The 22,352-nt window shown below is 45.1% G+C and overlaps 1 protein-coding gene across 5 annotated transcripts in view; it reads left to right on the forward strand.

Moving 5' to 3' along the window:
• The first annotated feature begins 1,602 nt into the window (after positions 1-1,602).
• Positions 1,603-22,352, forward strand: part of LOC132401189 (sialate:O-sulfotransferase 2-like) — a 764,445-nt gene continuing 743,695 nt past the window's right edge. For 3 of the 5 annotated variants that reach the window (XR_009514517.1, XM_059983170.1, XM_059983171.1), the window contains exon 1: positions 2,528-3,040. The gene's annotated coding sequence lies outside the window, so the exon portion shown is untranslated. Of the gene's footprint in view, positions 2,148-2,526; positions 3,041-22,352 lie in introns of those variants that run through there. The other 2 variants (XM_059983172.1, XR_009514518.1) reach the window with 2 other exon arrangements.

Here is a 22,352-nt window from a genome sequence, read left to right on the forward strand (position 1 = left end):
CTTATTCTTAAACTGTGGCCTCTGGTTCTGGACTCCCTTATATATGGTCATCCAGTAAGGAAGGGGGCATGGAGGGATGAGGATGTCCCAGTCAACTTGCTCCTGGGGCTGGCGAAATCCGCCATCCGTGGGTCTTGGAAACGGGTGGCGGGAGGATCTCCCCGGGCAGACTGCCTGGCAATGTTTAGCGGGTATGTTCGTGCCTGGGTAACTATTGAAAAAGAACACATGCAGTCCACAGCGGCCTTGGAGGAGTTTCGAGACCGTTGGGCTCCGCGGGGTGTAAATGCCATCGTGGATAGGGATGGCAACATTCTGGTGTAATGTCTATTGTCTATTTGTAGTGCAGTAATTGTGTTTGCCACTGTTTTGTATATATTGTATAGCACCGATATTTGTAATAAAGGATTTTGTAATAAAAAAAAACATCGGGAACATGTTTCCTGCCTCTAGCGTGTCCAATCCCTTAATCTTACATGTTTCAAGTTGGATGGCAGAGGCAAAGAAGCTGCTCCTAAAACATTGAGGGTACATCTTCAGGCTCCTGTCCCTCCTCTCTGAGGGTGGTAATGAGAAGAGGGTTTTGACCCAAAGCTTCAACAGCTTTTTTCCTCCACAAATGCTGCTCAACCCATTGAGTTCTTCCAGCAGATTATTTGTTAATAATCAAGCGGTTGAACATGCAGACACCTCCAAGTGTAATGAAATTATTCACTGTGGAGAGAAACCACACAGCCCATTGTGACCAGCCTTTGCAACGACGCACCAATTGCTCTCCATGTACGTTGCTGAGATGAAACATTAGCACTTTGTTCCTCTCTCCTCAGATGCTTCCTGACCCGCCGCGTGTTTCTGACATTTTCTGGTTTTATTTTATTTTCAGATTTATATAATAAATTCTACAGTTGTTTTTTTTTTCCTGCAATTAGTTTCATTCTGCTGCTTTTACATTTAACCTTGAAACTCTTCTACACATATTCACCAGGTTATTTATTGGTGAACTAGGATGATGGACTCACAACCTTCTTGACACCAGCACAGCAGTGGAAACTGCGGGCAGTTTCAAGCTCCGTCATCTCACGGTCCCAGAACACACAGGGCAGCTCACCAACACCCGCACTTTCTGAGGAGGCTGAAGCGAGCTGGCCCTTGCACATCTGTACTCACATCACTCGAGAGAATATCCGAGCACGCTGTATCGCTGCATGGCACAGGAAACCGCACAGTTCTATGACGGGTAGTCAAGACTTCCCAGCACATCACTGACAACAGCCTGCCAGCCATCAAGAACACATATACAGAAAGGTGCCAGAAAAGGGCCAGTAATATCATAAGGATCCCACCCACCCTGCTCATGGACTGTTGGTCCCACGCCCATCAGGGAGGAGGCTATGTAGCATCTACACCAGGACCGCCAGACTCAAAACTCGTTGCTTTCCCCAAGCAGTGAGGTTGATCAACACCTCCACCCACTAACCCACCCCTCCACCCCCCCAAACACCACTACTTTATCATTTCCTGTCAGTCACCTTATGTACAGACGCTGTCACATTATGCCACTTTCTGGAGGTAAAATCAATCTATGTACATAAGCTATCTTACATGTTTATATTTATCGTGTGTTTTTATCATTATTGTGTTATCTATCTTATTGTATTTGTATATGCTGCATCGGATCCGGAGTAACAGTTATTGTCTTCTCCTTTACACTTGTGAACTGGAAATTACAGTAACCAATCTTCAAACTCTTCTCCTCTATACATTTACCAAATTCTTTATCGCTGAATTTGGATGAAAGCCCCACCCGTTCCGTTGAACCTCAGGTCCAGAAATGGCCCTGGGAACGGGTGCAGGCCGTGAGAGGAGGCGATGAGTCCAGGCAGACAGCCCCTCACCCCGTGCTCTTGTGGAACTGAACCCCTCGCCTGTCCCTGGCCGATTCTCTTTGAGACAGAATTACCCGGTCACTACCTGATTGATCTTGTTTCAATGTGGCCACTCACACCTCAGTCTGGTCCCCATTTCGAAATGTTCCGGGTTCTGCCCCGAGAGGGGAAACCACTTCCGTGTCTCGGTGAAGTACAAGAGGTTCGGCAGGTGCTGGAAATCCGGAGTAACACACACAAAACGCTGCGGCAAACCGGCAGGTCAGGCAGCGTCTATGGAGAGAAGCCCTCCGTGTCCTGGGTCCTTCGCCCTCACTTTCCCAGTTCTGCCGAAGGGTCGACTGTGCATTGCTCTCCACAGACTGCCGTTTGACCAACATTTGTGTGTTACAAACGGGAGATGCTGGAAATCCGAGCAAACCCGCGAAGTGCTGGAGGAACTCAGCGGGCCGGGGAAAGCGTACAGTCGACGTTTCGGGCCGACACCCTTCAACAGAACTGATTGAAACGTCGATTGCACTCTTTTCCAAAGCAGCTGCCGAATTCCTCCAGCTTGCTTTCTGTCCGTGTCACTGCGTGTTTCTCTCTTTACCCCACAGCTCTGCCGCCGTTATTAGAGATAGGTACGATATGGGGGATTATTGGGCGGTGAATAGAGACAGAAAATTAAACATTTTATTTTGGTGATGGAGAAGGGGAGACGGATGAGCGGTTGGAAGGTGATCCGCTTTAAGCGGCGTGGCTGTGCTTACAACGCCTGCGTGCTGGCTGAGAGCGGAGAGGGGGTTGCGTTTAAATTCAGACTCCAGATAACAGGAGGAGAAGAGAGGGGCAGGAGCGAGGATAGAGAGAGAGAAAAAAAACAATAATGTATAGTTCATCTGCCGGTTGGCCTATACTTGTCACCTTAAATTTCAAAATTAGCCTTAATGCTGCGCCTCTTCATGAGAATTGAGACCCAAAGCCCTTTGAGGTTGGGAGCGCGGAGTTCTTGCTACCCGAGTTGGTGTGATTGTACGTGGAGTTAGTGCCTGGCTTCCACCCCTCCTCGGTAGAGAAGAGGGGAGAACACCGCGGGAGAAGAGAGCCGAACATCCCGAGGCTGCGGCGACGCCGGGGTTCCTTCCGATGCGGCTCCCTGTCCCACCGAGCAGGTAGGAGAGGCGGACTGCTGGTCCGGCCGATCCCAGACCCGTGCCAGGTAGAGAGGGGCAGCCGCCCCCGTGAGCTGAGGGGCAAATTAAATTCGCCGGGTGGAGCGACATTCCGCGTTGCGAAACCCACTCTCGTTTCGATCGTCTCTCAGGTTAATGTCCCCCTTCCCGCCCGTACTCAGTCCAGCGCAGGCAACCCGAAATGTGTGAATACTTATTGGAGACGGGCTTTTCCTTCTCAGTTCTCTCCAACTATGTGCTACTTTTAACTTTGTTCTTTTGGAGGAAATCGAAAGATTTGCTCTTTATTTACAGCAGTGTCTTTTTTGCTGGAAACTCCGCCTGTTCCGTGGGTGCTCCCGCGGGATATATTGAATGGGTGCTGCAGTTAGAATGGACGGCGTGGCTCAGTCCCCGGCCAATGGGTTAGGGTGGGAGAGGGGAGAGAGGGTAAAAGGCACGGTGGTTGGCGGACGACGGGCTGAACGCGCCTGTGGTGGAGGAATGCAGATAGTCTGAGTCTTGGGGAGGGAGCAACGTATGACGGGGAGGGGGTCCATAAAGCGTGGGTATGTTATTTTTTGCAACACGAGTTCAGATGCAGCAAACCTTACATCTTGGCTAAACACGCGGGGAAAGCGTTTTACTTTCCAACTTAATTGTGAATAAACATCTCTGGTTTAAGGTGCAGGAGCCTTGTTATAATTAAACAATACTCTGGGATGCAACAGCGCGTAAAACAGGCTGTCTGTCAGTTAATCTGTCATTACAGAGGGCCGGAGAGTCCGATTAAAAACTTGGAACAAATGAGAATCCTCGCTGACACTTTTTGACATCTGCATTGTCAAACATTTCATACTCTGACTTTTAAATATATATATTCACAAGTACAGTGGCACACATTCAGTGATTATAAAGTGGCGCGTGTACACACACACACACACACACATTTCTGTGCTGTGTCTGGGATTTTTTTTCTCAATGCTAGAGAGAGAGAGAGAGAGAGAGAGAGAGAGAGAGAGAGAGAAAGAGAGAAAGAGAGAAAGACAGAGAGAGAGAATCGCCGCTGCATCTTCTTGTACTTTGCGAAATAAGCTGCTTGTAATTATGAATGGCGTCGCTTTTTCTCGCGAATAACGCTCTGGGCGAGACTGCACTCTCTCCTAATAGCCCGTGAAATGCAACATTTTAAACCGGGGCACGTTTTAATTTTACGGCGAATTTGAGACTGCGAGCCTTTGATCGGGATCTCCCCGCAGTTGCTTTTCTAGACGTATTGCTGGGGACTGGTAATTAAACGGTTGTTATTTCCTCCCGCGCAATTAACAAAGCTTGTAATCAGGAGGGGCGTAATTATTTGAAAGAGTTAAGTATTGCAATTCCGGGCTGGGACGTGGGTTTGAACGTCTCAGTGAGGACCGTGTACCGTTTACAGCGGTTGACGGCGGGGTTCCCCAATACAACAGAACTGAGGTTGTTTGTGTGATGAGGAGGTTTCAGAGAGCGGGCTGCACCTGAGAAATGCCTTTCGCTCAGAAGTGACATATGAAGGAATTGGTACCGCGGGATGTTTGCTGTCCATTTTAGAGAGATTTCAAGGGCTCGGTTTACCAAGCCCTCCCTCCGGAGGCAGATGCTTCGACGGCGTTTCCCTCCCCTTCCAGAGGGTCAGCCTGAAGCGGGACCGAAACTCGCAGGGTTTGAAGGCAACCGTGCCGAACGCCGCAGTCTCGCAGCAATCCGGTTCATCCCACGTCCTTAACTCTTCCCCTGCCGCCTGCAAATCTGCGTTTTCTTTAGTTATTCCAGTTCCCTCCGTGAAAGTTGGATTGAATGTGCGTCCGCGGCCCCTTCCGTTTACAACATGAAACTTAATGCTAGAACGGTTTCAGCAAAGAACGGCATGCTTGCGAGCCGTCAATCCAATTGCCCCCTGACTGACCCGATCCTCCACCCGTGGACAGTTAAAGACAATTCTGCTCTGCTTCAGACCCCTTTGGTCGGAATGGAGGGTTTGCTTTGTTTAGAGTTCAAGGTTAATGGACGAACTCCTGCGATCCCGAGAAGATGCTGTTGGAGCAGGCTGGAGCCGTTTGTAAACCCGGAGTAGACCAGTAGTACATTCGCTTCCCAACAGGGCATTTGCTTTTCCAGTGACTGGCTTGGTGATGTGATCCCTTTCACTTCCACGGGCTCTTGTTTCTAAACTGGAACTGAATTCCGTTTCACAACGTATTCGGGTCGGGATATGGCGTCATGAAGCACAGAAATGGGCCCCTCGGCCCTCCGTGTCCTTGGTGAACAAGGTGTCTGCCTGCATTCGGCTCCTCATCTCTAAACCTTCCCTATCCATGGTAACTGTCAAAATGCCCCCTAACTATTGCACTTGCACCTGACTCTGCAGCTTGTTCCATACACCCACCACACTGTGCTTAAAACGTTACCCCTCGGGTCCCTTGCAATCTTTCCCCTCGTACCCGCTCCAGTTTTGCATTCCACTCCCTTAGCCTGGTGGAAAAAGACCATGACCTTTCAACTCACCTCTGCCTCTCATGACGTTAGAAGCTTCCAGAACACAGGGGTGGGTGGAGCCCAGCCTCATTACTCAATCCTCCAGTTCCAGGAACATCATCTTGCCCTTGAGATTACCAGCTGGGTCTCTATATCTCCACTGTTCCCTCAGTCTGACAAGATGCACATCCACCAGAAACCACAACTGATTGCCCCACTGGTGCAAATCCTCTTCTTTCTCTCATGGTCTACTCTACTCTGCTATCAGATTTTTCCTTTTACGTCTTCCACCTATCCCTCCCGACTTCGTATTTCATCCCCCCATCCTTCACCCACCCACCCCTCACCTGTCTTCATCTATCACCTGCCAGTTTGTACTCCTTCCCCTCCCCCGCCTTTTTATTCAGACTTTTGCCCCCTTCCTTCCAGTCCTGATGAAGAATCTTGGCCTGGAACATTGACTGCCTATCCCCCTCCATCGGTGCTGCCTGACCTGTTTAGTGCCTGCAGCATTTTAAGGATGTTGCTCTGGATTTGCAGCATCTGCAGAATCTCTTGTGTGTACAATTGCCCCACTGTGGCTGTCACCTTTGCCCTGGGTTCCAAACCTCCTCCAGGGGTACTCTTCCGTCACCAGATTCCAGCCTCACAAGCGTGCAAAACCCTGGGTGGAGCAGGAGATACTTTGCTCATTGGCCCTGGAGTTCGCAATGTTAGAAAAGAGGTCAACACCTCATCGTCTCCTTTTATAAATAACATAACGACTTTGCACTGACAACCTGAGGCCAGGCAGCAATGATATATTGCATTTTGGTATGAATCATCCAAGCTTGGCTGTTTCTGAGCAAGCATATGACATGGGAGCAGAATTAGACCATTCGACTCATTGGGTCTGTTCTGTCGTTCCATCATGGCTGATTTATTATCCCTCTCAACCCCATTCTCCCTGTAACCTTTGATGCCCTGGTTACAGGAATGGAGGGTGTTTGTCTCTGAGTCCACACTGTGAATGGTTACAGCAATGGAGGGTGTTTGTCTCTGAGTCCACACTGTGAAGATATTGGCTGGCCATTCAATAGACAATAGACAATAGGTGCAGAAGTACACCATTCAGCCCTTCGAGCCTGCACCACCATTTTGAGATCATGGCTGATCAACTACTATCAATACCCAGTTCCTGCCTTGTCCCCATATCCCTTGATTCCCCTATCCATAAGATACCTATCTAGGTCCTTCTTGAAAGCATCCAGAGGCAGTGCATTCCAGACCCCACAACTCTCTGGGAGAAGAAGTTTTTCCTTAACTCTGTCCTAATTGACCTACCCCTTATTCTCAAAACATGCCCTCTGGTACTGGACTCTCCCAGTATCTGGAACATATTTCCTGCCTCTATCTTGTCCAATCCCTTAATAATCTTATATGTTGCAATCAGATCCCCTCTCAATCTCCTTAATTCCAGCGTGTACAAGCCCAGTCTCTCTAACCTCTCTGCGTAAGACAGTCCAGTCATCCCAGGAATTAACCTCATGAATCTATGCTGCACTTCCTCTACAACCAGGATGTCCTTCCTTAACCCTGGAGACCAAAACTGTACACTATACTCCAGGTGTGGTCTCACCAGGGCTCTGTACAAATGCAAGAGGATTTCATTGTTCTTGTACTCAATTCCCTTTTTAAATAAAGGCCAACATTCCATTAGCCTTCTTCACTGCCTGCTGCACTTGCTCATTCACCTTCAGTGACTGATGAACAAGGACTCCTAGATCTCTTTGTATTTCTCCCTTACCTAACTCTACACTGTTCAGATAATAATCTGCCTTCCTGTTCTTACTCCCAAAGTGGATAGCCTTACACTTATTCACATTAAATGTCATCTGCCAAGTATCTGCCCACTCACCCAGCCTATCCAGGTCACCCTGAATTCTCCTAACATCCTCATCACATGTCACACTGCCACCCAGCTTAGTATCATCAGCAAATTTGCTGATGTTATTCTCAATGCCTTCATCCAAATCGTTGACATAAATTGTAAACAGCTGTGGTCCCAATACTGAGCCCTGTGGCACCCCACTAGTCACCACCTGCCATTCTGAGAAACACCCATTCACTGTTACCCTTTGCTTTCTATCTGCCAACCAGTTTTCTATCCATGTCAATGTCTTCCCCCCATTGCCATGAGCTTTGATTTAACCCACCAATCTCCTATGTGGGACCTTATCAAATGCCTTCTGAAAATCGAGGTACACTACATTCACTGGATCTCCCCCATCTAACTTCCTCGAAAAACTCCAACAGATTATTCAAGCATGATTTACCCTTGGTAAATCCATGCTAGCTCGGCCCAATCCTATCACTGCTATCTAGATATGCCACTATTTCATCTTTAGTAATGGAGTCTAGCATCTTCCCCACCACCGATGTCAGGCTGACAGGTTGATAGTTCTCTGTTTTCTCCCTCCCTCCTTTCTTAAAATGTGGGATAACATTAGCCATTCTCCAATCCTCAGGAACTGATCCTGAATCTAAGGAACATTGGAAAATGATTACCAATGCATCCGCAATTTCCAGGGCCACCTCCTTTAGTACCCTAGGATGCAGACCATCTGGGCCTGGGGATTTGTCAGCCTTCAGTCCCGTCAGTCTTCTCATCACTGTTTCCTTCCTAATGTCAATCTGTTTCATTTCCTCTGTTACCCTATGTCCTTGGCCCATCCATACATCTGGGAGATTGCTTGTGTCTTCCTTAGTGAAAACAGATCTAAAGTACTCATTAAATTCTTCTGCCATTTCTCTGTTTCCCATAACAATTTCACCCAATTCATTCTTCAAGGTCCCAACATTGTTCTTAACTACCTTCTTTCTCTTCACATACCTAAAAAGGCTTTTGCTATCTTCCTTTATATTCCTGGATAGCTTGCGTTCATACCTCATTTTTTCTGCCTGTATTGTCTTTTTAGTTAAGTTCTGTTGTTCCTTAAGAACTTCCCAATCATCTGTCCTCCCACTCACCTTAGCTCTGTCATACTTCCTTTTTTTTAATGCTATGCAATCTCTGACTTCCTTTGTCAACCACTGTGGCCCCTTTCCCCCCTTTGAATCCTTCCTTCTCTGGGGGATGAACTGATTTTGCACCTTGTGCATCATTCCCAAGAATACCTGCCATTGCCGTTCCACTGTCTTTTCTGCTAGGCTATCTGTCCAGTCAAGTTTGGCCAGCTCCTCCCTCATGGCTCCATAGTTTCCCCTGTTCAACTGCAACACTGACACCTCCGAGCTGCCCTTATCCTTCTCAAATTGCAGATAAAAACTTATCATATTGTGATCACTACCTCCTAATGGCTCCTTTACTGCGAGATCACTTATCAAATCCTGTTCAATACATAACACTAAATCCAGAATAGTCTTGTCCCTGGTCGGCTCTCGTACAAGCTGTTCCAGTAGATAACACTCTGATTGGGAAGGGTTTGGCTCAAAAACTAATCTAGTGATCCAGATTTTGTCCTGACCTTGGCTGCTGTCTGTGTGGAGTCTGCATGTTCTCCCTGAAACCACAAGGGTTTCTTAGGGTGTTCCAGTTCCCTCAGAACCAGAATCAGGTTTAACATCACCGGTATATGTCATGAGATCTGTTATTTTGCTACAGTTATACATGATAATAAAAACTATAAATTACAATAAGTATATGTGTGTGTAGATATATACAGTATGTGTATAGATGCATTTTTTATATATATGCTGTATATAAAATCAAATTGGTGCAGAAAAAGAGGAAAAATAATCATGGAAAAGTTGTAATATCATACATGGGTTCATAGTCCATTCACAAATTTAATGGCAGAGGGGAAATGCTGAAGAGTTGAGTGTGCCTTTAGGCTCCTGTACCTCCTCCTTGATGGTAGCAATGGGGGTCCTTAATGATTCAATGTTTCCTTTTTGAGGCATCACCTTTTGAAGGTGTTCTCAAGGCTGGGGATCCCAAAGGCAAGCAGGTTAGCGGGCTAATTGGCCATTGTAAATTGCCTGTTGTGTGTAGGTAACTGATGGACTCTGGAATAGTTTAAGTCCAAGTTAATTGCCATTCAACTACACACAAGTATGTAGCTAAAGGAAGCATCATGCCCCAGGACCAAGGTACAAAACAGAGTTTATATAGTCACACACAGCACATATCCTGCACATATTGTCACAAAATATTAGCATGTCCCTGAGTGGCTTGGCTTGATGATTGACAGGTTGACATCAAGTGTGAGGTGAATGTTGATGGAAGAGTTGACAATAGAAAGGTGGGGGGGATGCTGGTCAGTGTGGACCCAGTGGGCTTGTTTCTGTGCTGCATTCCTCTGTAATGAAACCCAGATTGAGGGAGTGCTGAACTGTCTTTTGAAACTGACATTAAACCAACGTTCTCCCTGAAGATGCAGGAGCACAAATGAGAATCCCTGGCACTGTGCAGATAAAGAATAAGGGAGGTGTTTTTGTTCATATCTACCCCTCTAACTAATACCAACCCCTCTAACTAATACCAACAATCCATTGTTGAAACCTCATGTGTGGGAGCTTGCTGTTCACAAATTGAAGGAAAAGCTGGATATGACAAACTTTGTCCAAGATAGATTGGACTTCTCTCTTTGGAGTGAAGGAAGATGGGAGATAACTTGACAAAGGTGTACAAGATGATAAGAGGCATAGATCGAGTGGACAGGCAGAGACTTTTTTCCCAGGATAGAAATGGCCAATTTGAGGGGGAGAATTTTAAGGTAAGTACGGGGGAAATGTCAGAAGTAAGTTTGCTTACACAGTGGAAGGGGTGTGGAATCTGCTGTCAGGAATAGAGGCAGAGGCAGTTCCCACTTACTTTCAAGGACTCTTCATCTCATGTTCTTAATGTTTATTGCTTATTTATGTATTATTATTATTTATTTCTTTTTGTATTTGCATAATTTTTTTGTCTTTTGCAAATTGTCTGTCTTGTTGGGTGAGATCTTTCATTGATTCTATTGTGTTTATTTTATTTACTGTAAATGCCCACAAGAAGATGAATCTCGGGTTTGTATTTGTGACTTACATGTACTTTGATGATAAACTTACTTTGAATAAGCATGGAAGGAGAATGGAGAACCATGTGGGAGGGGACGGCTAGATTGATCTTACAGAAGATTAAAAGTTTGGCACAGCATTGAGGGCTGAGGAGCCTCTATTGTGCCGTACTGTTCTAGGTTCTATAATATTGGTGATAACATTACTGAAGTAACCTGGATTCCATTGAAGTCTATAATTCGTTTGCATTTACCTGCCAGTCATTGCTTGTGTGGTGAAATTCTGCTCAGACTGTTGCTTCCTGTGCACTGTTTGTCCTTTATGTGGTAAACACTGTTTTCACTGTAAATTAATGCTAGCTGTCAAATCAGCTGCTTCATCTGAGGCTGGATGTGCATCCAAGTACACCAGACTCGGAAACAGTTACTTTCCCTAAGCAGTAAGGCTGATCAACACCTCCTCCAATTAACTCCACCACTACTTTATTATTTCACGTCACCTGATGCACAGCCTCACATCATTTTATGGACAAACAGTTAATTTATGTATATAAGGTATCTTATATTTATTATTGTGTATTTTAATTATTATTATTTGTTCTTTACCTTTTGTGTTTTTTGTGCTGCATCTAACAATTATTCTGTTATCCCTACACTTTGTGTACAGGAAATAACATCAGACAATACAGAGTCTCTGCTCTGTATTGGTGTCTCATTGGTGTCAGTTACAGCAATGTCTAATCAACATAATAATGGAATGGTGCTCGGGATCACTTTAAAAACCATATATTCCTACTGCGCATTCTAAGTTGCTTTCCAAGGCTTTCTATTAATCATGATACCGAGCTAACAAAGGTACTTGATGACATTGATTTATTGAAAAGGAAGCAGACAATTTATTTGATGATGTATGCGCTTGACATGCATATTGACAATACTATTTAGAGAGCAGCATGTAATCTTGCAAAGTAAAGGAGTCTATTGAGATGAGGTTAATTGCTGCTTCCAGAATCGCTGGGTCTCCATCGTGAGGGCTCTGTGTCTTGGGCACATCAGCCTTGCAGATTTCCCCTGTCTGTCTTGGGCACATCAGCCTTGCAGATTTCCCCTGTCTGTCTTGGGCACATCAGCCTTGCAGATTTCCCCTGTCTGACCCAATCAGGGAAGCAGGAAGTTGTAAATTGTACAGTTTTGTTTGTGCTGTGCAGACTCGCAAATAGAAGAATACAACTTTCAAACCAATTTCATATTTTCAATTTAACGTTTCCATTCCAAAAACTTGTCTCTTATTTTGGACTTATTTCCACTTAGAATGATTAACTTATTATTATTTAATTATTTATGGTTTGATATTGCTATATTTCTACACTATTCTTGGTTGGTGCGGCTGTAACGAAACCCAATTTCCCTTGGGATCAATAAAGTCTGTCTGTCTGTCTGTCCCGCCTATTCCCACCTCAATCCCAGCAAATTGGTTGACACAGTAGCATAGCAGATAACATATTGCTTTACAGTGCCAGTGATTGGGGTTCAATTCCTGCCGTGGTCTGTAAGGAGTTTGTACGTTCTCCCTGTGACTATGTGGATTTCCTCTGGGTGCTCCAGTTTCCTCCCACTTTCCAAAGCCATCCTGGTTAGGGTTAGTAAGTTGTGGGCACGAGGCTTAGTAATTCTTACAGGCCGTCCCCTCCACATAGACGGACAGTGTTGGTTATTTATACAAACAACGCATTTCACTCTGTTTCACTGTACCTGTGACAAATAAAGCTAATTTTATAATCTAATATTGTCGCTAGAAATGTAGACACCACGTTGAGAGGTGATGAAGCTCTTGTCCGAGTGGGAGGTTTCTGGTTCAAATCTCTTTCAGTTTTGCATAGATGAGTGAATAAGTGGGTACCTCTGTAAATGTTAGGAAATCCCTCACATTTTCATCAACTGTTCTGAGTGTTGTCTGTGATGCTGCTGCCAGCAGCTTTTTCCTCGTTTCTGTATCTGCACTGAACTGTGTGCAGGCAATAAACGACTTCTCGCTCTCCCCTGAGTCACGTGGTTTTGGGTCAACAGTCACTCTCCCTGCAGGTTCTACGTTGTTGGAGGTGTCATTATCCTGTTCTTCGTGGGACATCAGGCACAGTTTCAGATAAGACCAGGGACGGTGGCCACGTCAGTGTGATACACGTGGACATACGATATTGGGTGTATACCCCTTTAAGAATTGTTTCATGTGACCTACTGTTCTCTGCAATGGCTCTAGTGAACGGCTTTCCAGAAATAGTCTATACTTGTACACTAAACCTCAAGGAAATTCCGCTTTGCACTGTAAGTTCTGTTTTATATATAAATTATCTTTGTTTAAATTATTGAATACTCTCCAGACCCTGAGTGGATGAATGAGAGGGGGAGACTGAGAGGTGGTGTCCAATATGCTGATTAATGAAACTTTGAAACTTGGATCCTGTGTCTGAATCTAACTATTGCCCATCAAAGCTGAGTTATTTCTTGTTTTGCCTTCATCAAACATTGCAGTGGGGAAAAGTCTCTTCATTATCTGATTGTGGGAACTTGCTTTAGATTATTAAATGGATCGGAGAGGTTTGGAGTGATACGGGTCAAACCCAGGCAATTGGTGTGCACCGTAGTCAGGATGGGTCAGTTGGGCCGAAGGGCCGGTTTTCATGTTGTTACTCTCTGACTTCATGTTTAAATCGATTGGCACGTACTGTATACATTTTACAGCAACCGTTTGCAAAATGACACAATTTTTAAAAATTTCATTGGCTGTAATATGTTCCATGGTAATAAAAGATGCGATATAAATGCAAATTGTTCTTATTTCTTCCTTGCTGCGGGTTTCTGAGATTCTCATTAGAACTGTTACCCTTTTCGTGTACAGTACTTGGACTGTCTGCTGCAGGGGCAGCCCGCCGACATCACCATTTCTCACTCGCTACCTTCCGTGTGACGGTCGGCAGGGAGCTCGCTAAACCTGCCGGGCTCGACGGGAGTCGCACTGCAGCCTGGGCTCTCTCCAGGGACGGAATGAACTGTCCAGACCTGCGAGCAAGGTGCTTGAATGATCGTTAACGTGAATTCAGGGGGGAAGGATGTACGGAGCCCATAATCGGCTTTCCGTGTCAGCTTCAGCAACACAAACAAAATAATGACCAGTGAGGATAAAATCTGATCGGGATTGTAGAGTTTGCATTTATGCTGGATCTTCTGGTTCCCAATTCAATATGCTCGTATTAAATTCGTATCCCTGTTATTTTAACTCGGGCATTAACTTCTTTTGGGTTTTATGTGAGACCAGCAGAAGGTAGATTATCCAATTCCTTTATGTCTTGTGAAATTAGCTTTGCAATAATCTTTACTAAGCGATGCCACTCGCCGCAGCGGCTGCCCGTAATCCACTTACTGTTGGCTCGGTTTGAAGTCGTGCTCCCGGGTCCCGAGCACAGGAAATCAGGCAGTGAGCTCCGCAGGCCTGGCGGTGACGGTGGTCAAGGGAGGGTCGAGAGGGTGGGCTGGGTGGGGAATAAGCTGTACGGTGTTGAGTCGTAAGGTTCAGGAAGTTATTACTCTTCAACTGTCAGACTCCTGAAATCTTCACTCCCCTTGATACTGAACACAACCCGCTTTTAAAGACTCTACAACTCGTTCTCAGCTTTATTTATGTAATATTGAAGTAGTTTTTGTATTTGCAGTTTCAGTCTTTGTGTTTAGTTTGTCATTCATTCTATTGTACTACTTTGTTCTACTGTGAATGCCTGCAAGAAAATGAGGCTCAGAGTAGAATTTCGTGATGTACGTACTTGATAATAAGTTTGAAAATGAATCTCGGGGTAGAGTTTCGTGATGTGTAGGTAATTTGTTTTGAGGTTGGAGGAAGGCAGGGAACCAGACAGAAGGTGTCAGATAGAGTGGAGGTTGTGATGGAAGTGGTAGTTGCCTGTTTGATAGCGGTGGGAGAGGTTGGCCGTAGAGTCATAGGGCAAAGGTCAAAGAATCATGTGCTACCAGGGTAGCATAACCGTTAGATTAATGCTATTACAGCTTGGGATATCAGAGTTCGGAGTTCAGCTCCCGGCGTCCTTTGTAAGCAAATCTGTACATGTCTTCCTATGTGTGCGGTTTCCTCTGGGTGCTCCGGTTTCCACCCACAATCCATATGAAATTCAAATTTCTTTTACATCTTGTTATTGGTCCTACCTTGATCTCTTCTTCTGGCAGCTCATTCCCTGCATGGATGACCCTCTGGGAGAAGAAATTACGCCCTGAGCCTCTGAAATCATTCCCCCCCCCCACCTTAAACCCCAGAGATTCTGCAGATGCTGGAAATCCAGAGCAACACACACAAAATGCTGGAGGAACTCAGCGGGCCAGGCAGCACCTATGGAGAGGAATAAACAGTTGACATTTTGGGCCGAGACCCTTTGACAGGATTGGAAAGGAAGGAGGCATAAGCCAGGGAGGGGACAGGGTATTGGCTAGCAGCTGATAGGTGAAACCAGGTGAGGGGGGTCTCACATTAAACTTGGGATCTCTAGTCTGAAGGAGGTTCACTCCGCTGAACATCGACGGCTCCTCGGTGGAGATCATTAAGAACACCAAATTTCTTGTTCACCTGGTGGAGAATGTCACCTCAACATCAGCTCCATAGCAAAGAAAGCCCAGCAGCGTCTCTACCTTCTGTGAAGGCTGAGGAAAGTCCATCTCTCACCCATCACATTCTACAGGGGTTGTATCGGGAGCATCCTGAGCAGCTGCATCACTGCCTGGTTCGGAAATTGCACCATCTCGGATCGCAAGACCCTGCAGCGGATAGTGAGGTCAGCTGAGAAGATCATCGGGGTCTCTCTGCCTGCCATTACAGACATTTACACTACACGCTGCATCCACAAAGCAAACAGCATTACGAAGAACCCCACGCACCCCTCATACAAACTCTTTACCCTCCTGCCATCTGGGAAAAGGCGCCGAAGCATTCGGGCTCTCATGACCAGACTATGTAACAGTTTCTTCCCCCAAGCTATCAGACTCCTCAATACCCAGAGCCTGGACTGACACCAACTTACTGCTCTCTACTGTGCCTATTGTCTTTTTTATTATTTATTGTAATGTCTGCACTGTTTTGTGCACTTTATGCAGTCCTGGGTAGGTCTGTAGTCTAGTGTCATTTTTTTTTTCTGTGTTGTTTTTACGTAGTTCAGTGTAGTTTTTATATTGTTTCATGTAGCACCATGGTCCTGAAAATCGTCGTCTCATTTTTACTACGTACTGTACCAGCAGTTGTGGTCAAAATGAAATGAATTGAGGTGCAGGTATCTATCAGCAAAAAAGGAGAAAATAAACAAAATAAGCTTTATTCATAATAAAAATTATAAATTATTTATGACCCATAAACCATCGGATGCCTTTTTGTTCTTTACAAACTTGGCCTTCTATGCCATTCCATTACTGCCACTCATGTACTGTATACTACTACAAAAGAGGAGGAACTTCCTCCCCCCACCCTGCCCTTCCCTCTCCAGTGGGAGCATAACCCTCCATCATGGTTCTCCCCCCCCACCCCTCCACCAGCCCGTGCAGTGGCTGCACCAAGCTTCAGTGCGTCCCCCAGCAAGTACTCCCACAGCCTAGACTGTGGCAGTCGGCAGCATTCTTACGTGGACATCTCCACGTGCTGATAGACCAACAGATTTCACCCAGCTGATGACACACCAGCAGCTCTGGACGTTTGCCTCCGTGGGTGTCCCTGGGAGCAGCCCTCAGATGAGGGAACCTTTTGTCGCCCAGTTATTCGAGATGAACCCCGTCACAGGCCCTCTCACCGTCCCTCTGCCTCTTGGCCAACCTGCAGTCCGCAAAGAGGTGAGCTGCTGTTTCCTCCCCACTGGTCACCCCGCGGGCGGTGGGCTGTGGCAGTGATGCAGGAGGGGGGCATTGCTGATTGTGTGAGGTTACAGACCTGAGAGCTTAGCCTATTAGTCTGTCATGTCCCCAGAATCCAAAGACCTTCACCAGGCTCACACCTTAATGCTGGAGTGGGGGAGCTCTGCTCAGTTCTTAGTGCCTCATTACTCATTAATGTGTTAAACTGAGGCCTGGTCTGTTCTCTCAACTGCCCTTTTGATTCCATGGCACTGGGAGTCCTCACCAGCTTCTGGAGAAGTGTTCGCTTGGTCGATTTCCACGACAAATAACCAGGTATTCTGCATTAATGTGGTGTGTGAGCTCTCTGTGCATGTTGGCTGTTACATTTCTCATGACGATTGTGGTTACATTTGAACAAATCTTCCGAGTCCTAGAGCACTACAGCACAGAAGCAGGCCCTTTGGCCCATCTAGTCTATGCTGAACTGTTATCCTGCCGAGTCGCATCCATGCACACTTGGATCATAGCCCTTGAATGATGCAATCAAACCTGCATCCAGCACTTCCACTGGCAGCTCACTCCACATTCACATCACCCTCTGAGTGAAGAAGTTTGCCCTCGGGTCCCCCTTAAATACTTCACCTGACACCCTTAACCTACGACACCTAGTTCTAGTCTCACCCAAATTCAGTGGGAAAAGCCTGCTTGCATTTATCCTATCTGCACTGCTCATAATTTTCTGTAAAATCTCCCCTCATTCTCCTCTGCTCCTCTTCATTTGTTAGAATGTGTTTTGGTAATTTAACATACACCATGTTCTATTTTAATTCAGTGTTGTGTTTGGCCCGCAATGTCAGTGCTGTACACGAAGATTACTCTAAAACTCCTCTGCCAGCATGTGATGTACCCCCCCCCCCCAATTCCCTGAACGTATACTTGCATCTATCTAACAGCCTCATAAACACACTGTCATATCTGTTTCCATGGCACCCAGCACACTGCTTTCTTTTAAAAGGAACTTGTCCCAGCTATCTCCTTTAAACCTCATCCTCACAGTGGAAATGCATGTCTTCTGGTACTTGACATTGTAACGCTCGGTACAAAGATTATGATTCTCCATCTCACCCAGGGTGATTAAGGGTACCTTCAAAATACTGGTTGCCATTTAGTGGTACAACATGGTGACAGGCCCTTCCCGCCCAACGAGTCCGTGTTGCCCAACTACACCCATGTGACCAATGCATCCACTAACCTGTATGCCTTTGGAATGTGGGAGGGAACCCGAGCACCAGGAGGAAACCCATGTGGACACGGGGACGACATACAAACCCCTTACAGACAGCGGCAGAATGGAGCCTGGGTTGCTGGCACTATAATCGCATCACACTAGCCACTGCACTACCATGTCCCCCCGTTGAACATGTCTTAAGTTTTTTTACGTTAGTTTATAGAGTCAGAGTACTGCAGCACAGGCCCTTTGACCCATTTAGAATGATCCTGGGAATGAAAGGGTTAACACAGGAGCGTTTAATGGCTCTGGGCCTGCACTCGCTGGAGTGTAGAAGAATGCGGGGGTGGGGGGGGGAATCTCATTGAAACTTATTGGATATTGAGAGTTCTGGATAGAGTGGATGTGGAGAGGGTGTTTCCAATAGTGGGAGAGTCTAGGATCAGAGGGCACAGCCTCAGAATATAGGGCATCCCTTTAGAACAGAGGTGAGGAATCTTTTAGCCAGAGGGCGGTGAGTCGGGATTTATTGCCATAAATGGCTGTGGAGCCCAAGTCCTTGGCTCTAAACAGGAAATTGATAGCTTCTTGATCAGAAAGGGTGTCAAAGGATATGGAGAGAAGGCAGGAGAATGGAGATGAAAGGGATAATAACTCAGCCATGATGAAATTATGGAGCAGATTGGATGGGTGGAATAGTCTGATTGTGCACCTACATCTTATGGTCTAAGCACAGAAACATCTTGTCCATGCTGACAGGAAATTAGTATTCAGAAGTGAGTCATTCCAATCTGCCTGCGCCCAGGAAAGAGAAATCCATATGGCTCAAATCCTTGTCCCTTTGCAGGTATCCTGCTGCCATTCTGGGAATGTTGTCTCCGTGTGAAATTCCTGCTGCAGAAAACTGCACTCCTTTTTGATCAGAAATGCCCATCCTTGTGTATCTCATTAATCAGTAAATCCTCACTGCAAATTCTGCAATGGTTTTGTTGCTCTGTCGTGGAATTCCCTGGCCTTTCTGCTTTAGAAGCTTGTAGTAATTCAATTGACTTTAATTCTGTCCTCTATTGTGAGCCAAATGCAGATTATCACTTGATAATCCTGTCGTGATTACGTTCCTGTTGAGGGGTGGAGAGCCCTGAATATGATAACTCACCACCGTCAGCATTCATTGCAATGCAGTGTTTGGAGGCAGCCACCCAGTCACGTCCAGACAGCTGTATTTCAGTAAAAGGAATTCAAAGCAAACCCAATCTAAAGAGTAGGTGGAGGAATTCCTGTCAATTAGCGGTGACCTACGCTCAATTGTTGATTCGGTGGTTGAAGATCTTGTCAGAATGAATGTTTACTAACGTTCTTAAAACAGAGAACTCTATGATCTAGGTTGGATATACTTGGAATCACATTTTGCAGATGAAGGCTCTTCAGCCCTCTATGTTAATGCTAGCTCCTTGAGAGAACCATCCAATTAATCCAGCAGCCCTCCTCTGCACTTCTGTTTTCTCTACTTTGTCAGAAATTTGGCATGTCCCCTTGGATCCACACCAATTTGTATTGATGCACCATAGAAAGTGTCTAATGCAGATATTTCATAGCTTGCTAAGGCAACTGCACTGCTGGTGATGGCGAAGTACTGCAGAGTATTGTGGACACAGCTCAACTTCACCTCTACAAATCGGTAATGTAAAATGTACTGATGACTTTCATAATAGCCTCATACTTCTAAGTCAGAAATTGGGCTTGTGGGAGTTGGGAACAGATGCCCTTGTGTTAGGTGGCAATTAGAGCCAAAGAGGTTTTGTTTTTTGTGAGGTGGTGGATATTGAGATTGATCACTGGATTACAGGCTCAAAGAGATGGCCAGAAGAGCTCATGGTTTTGGATAGATAAGTCACAGGGATCTTCTGTACTGCAGCCAAGGATCAGGAGGGAAGCTAGGAGAAAGCTCGTTAACTGAAGCACTCACTGAACTGTTGTTACAGTATTACTCTTTGATTCTGGTTGCCTCATTACTGGAAGTAGCGATGACCTTAAGAGTGCATGCAGAGAAGATTTAGTATAGTGGGACTTCGCCAGAGATGTGAAACTGTTCTCATCAGATCAGATTGGAAACAGACCTTTCAGCCCATTGAATCCCTGCTGACTATCCAACGCTCACTTACACTGATCCTATGGTGAGCTGTCCACATTCCCTTCAACCCTCCCTCCAGATTCTACCACTCAGCTGCATGCAGGGGGCAAAATTTGCAGCAGCCAATTAACCGACTGACATGTGGGAGAAAACTCAAGGAGAGCATGCAAACTCCACACAGACAGCGCCAGAGGTCAGGATTGAGCCGTTTCACTGATAGGCTGCAGCTCTACCATCTGGATGACTGTGGTGCCTAAACTAGTGCAAGGAACAGAATGAGAGGTGACTTGACAGGTTAAGGAGGCATAGATATTATGGACTTTTTCCCAGGATGGAAATGGCTAAAACAAGGGGGCATAATTTTAAGATGATCCGAGGAAAAGTGCAATCACGAACAAAGCACTACAGCACCTCTACTTCCTTAGGAGTTTGTGGGGATTCGGCATGACATCTAAAACTTTGACAGACTTCTATAGATGTGTGGTGGAGAGAATATTGACTGGCTGCATCACAGCCTGGTATGCCCTTGAACGGAACATCCCAGAAAAAGTGCTGGATGCAGCCCAGTACATCAAGTGTAAAGCCATCCACACTACTGAGCACATCTACACGAGACGCTGTCCCAAGAAAGCAGCATCCATCATCAGAGAGCCCCCACCACCCACTCTCTTCTTGTTGCTGCCATCAGGAAGAAGGTACAGGAGCCTCAGGACCTACACCACCTGGTTTAGGATCTTGAACCAAAGAGATAACTTCACTCAACTTCACATACCCATCATTGAAGTGTTCCCACAACCAATGGACTCACTTTCAAAGACTCTTCATCTCATGTTCTTGATATTTATTGATTATTTATTTTAATTCTTTCTTTTTTTTGTACTTGCACAGTTTGTTGTCTTCTGCACGCTGGGTGAACGCCCTAGTTGGGCAGTCTTTCATTGATTCTGTTGTGGTTATTATTCTATAGATTTATTGAGTATGCCTGTGAGAAAATGAAATTTACTTTGATCTTTGAACTTTAGGGGGAATGTTAGAGGTAGGCCTTTTACACAGTGAGTGGTGGATGAATGGAACACAGTGCTGGGGTAGTAGCAGGTGCAGAGACATTAGGAGATTCTGAGATGGGCACATGGAAGAAAGGACAATGGAGCAAAGGGTTACATTAATTTCAGAGTAGGTTGTAAGACTAGTACAACATTGTGGGTCGAAGGGCATTTAGTTTACTGTTCTAAGTAATAGTAAACTATTCCCGTTGATAGAGAATCAAGAAACGAAAGGCGTAGATTTGAGCTAAATCACATCTAGATGAAAAGTAAGAGAAATACTTTCTTCCATCAAATATTTATGATTTACTCCTTGCAAGGATGATGGGTGCAGGTGCCGGATGTGGAGAGGATGTTTCCAATAGTGAGAAAGACCAAGATCAAGGGGACATGGTCTCAGAATAGAAGGATGTTCCTTTAGAATAGAGATGAGGAATTTCTATATATGGTTAGATTGATTTGGAGTAGCTTAAAAGGTCACACAACATTGTGGGCCAAAGGGCCTCTATTCTGTTGTGTTCAAAGTTATAAGTAGATTTTTATTTAAGTATTATTATTTATTTGTAACCCTCTCACTGTAAGCTTGTAATGAATCATCTTTTACTGTGAATTCAACCTAACAGCAACAATGCATGGGGAATAATGATGAAAAGACCATTTCCAATAAATAAACATGTCTAGCGTAAATATGATTTGGGTAAATACAAAACATAAAAGTTTGAAGTTTCCTTTAAGGAAAAGTAGGATTGTTAATTACGAATACTGACACACCCAAGCAAATTTACTGTTTGCCAGAAAGCAAGAATTAACTTACACCAGTAAAAAGTTAGATTGAAAATTGTATTGACAAAATATTTTAAACTATAGTAAGCAAAAAAAAAAGGAAAAGGGCCACCATATTGTGCATGTAATTGTTGGATCTCATTGTTGTATAATCAATCCAGTTTGCCTCACTTCATTTACTCATGGTACTGAAATGGTTTTGCACTGAAGAACCAGTCTGAACGAAACACAAATAAATCTCCATGCGCCATTCAAGGGACAAGGCATCGAATTCTCTGCAAGATCATGTGCTAACCAGCTAAAAATTATCTGCCCATTCTGCGTGAAACCAAAGTAACAGAAGGATTTTCTGACAGCAATACCTGTCCTTCCAAATGACTTCTGTGAACATTTCACCATGTTCTTCTGCGATGCTCGTTGTCTGTTTCCATTTCCCTCTTTCTCCTTCTTCAATTCCACGCTCTCGCCAGAAAAAAATTGTTAACAAGACAAATACTATTGACTAATTTAACAAGTCTGACTGATCAATCAACTGAATTTTAATTTTAAGCAGCAAAATGAAATATTCGATTGTATAATGAAATTAAAGGAACATTTAATACATCGTGAGAAAATTTACAAAAGAATAAAATACCCAACAGCATAACTGTATTTAATAAAATAATGTATGGTCTTAAACCAGGGTATTACATATTATTTAAGT

This window comes from Hypanus sabinus, chromosome 10 (assembly GCF_030144855.1).
Source record: "Hypanus sabinus isolate sHypSab1 chromosome 10, sHypSab1.hap1, whole genome shotgun sequence".
Classification (NCBI taxonomy): domain Eukaryota; kingdom Metazoa; phylum Chordata; class Chondrichthyes; order Myliobatiformes; family Dasyatidae; genus Hypanus; species Hypanus sabinus.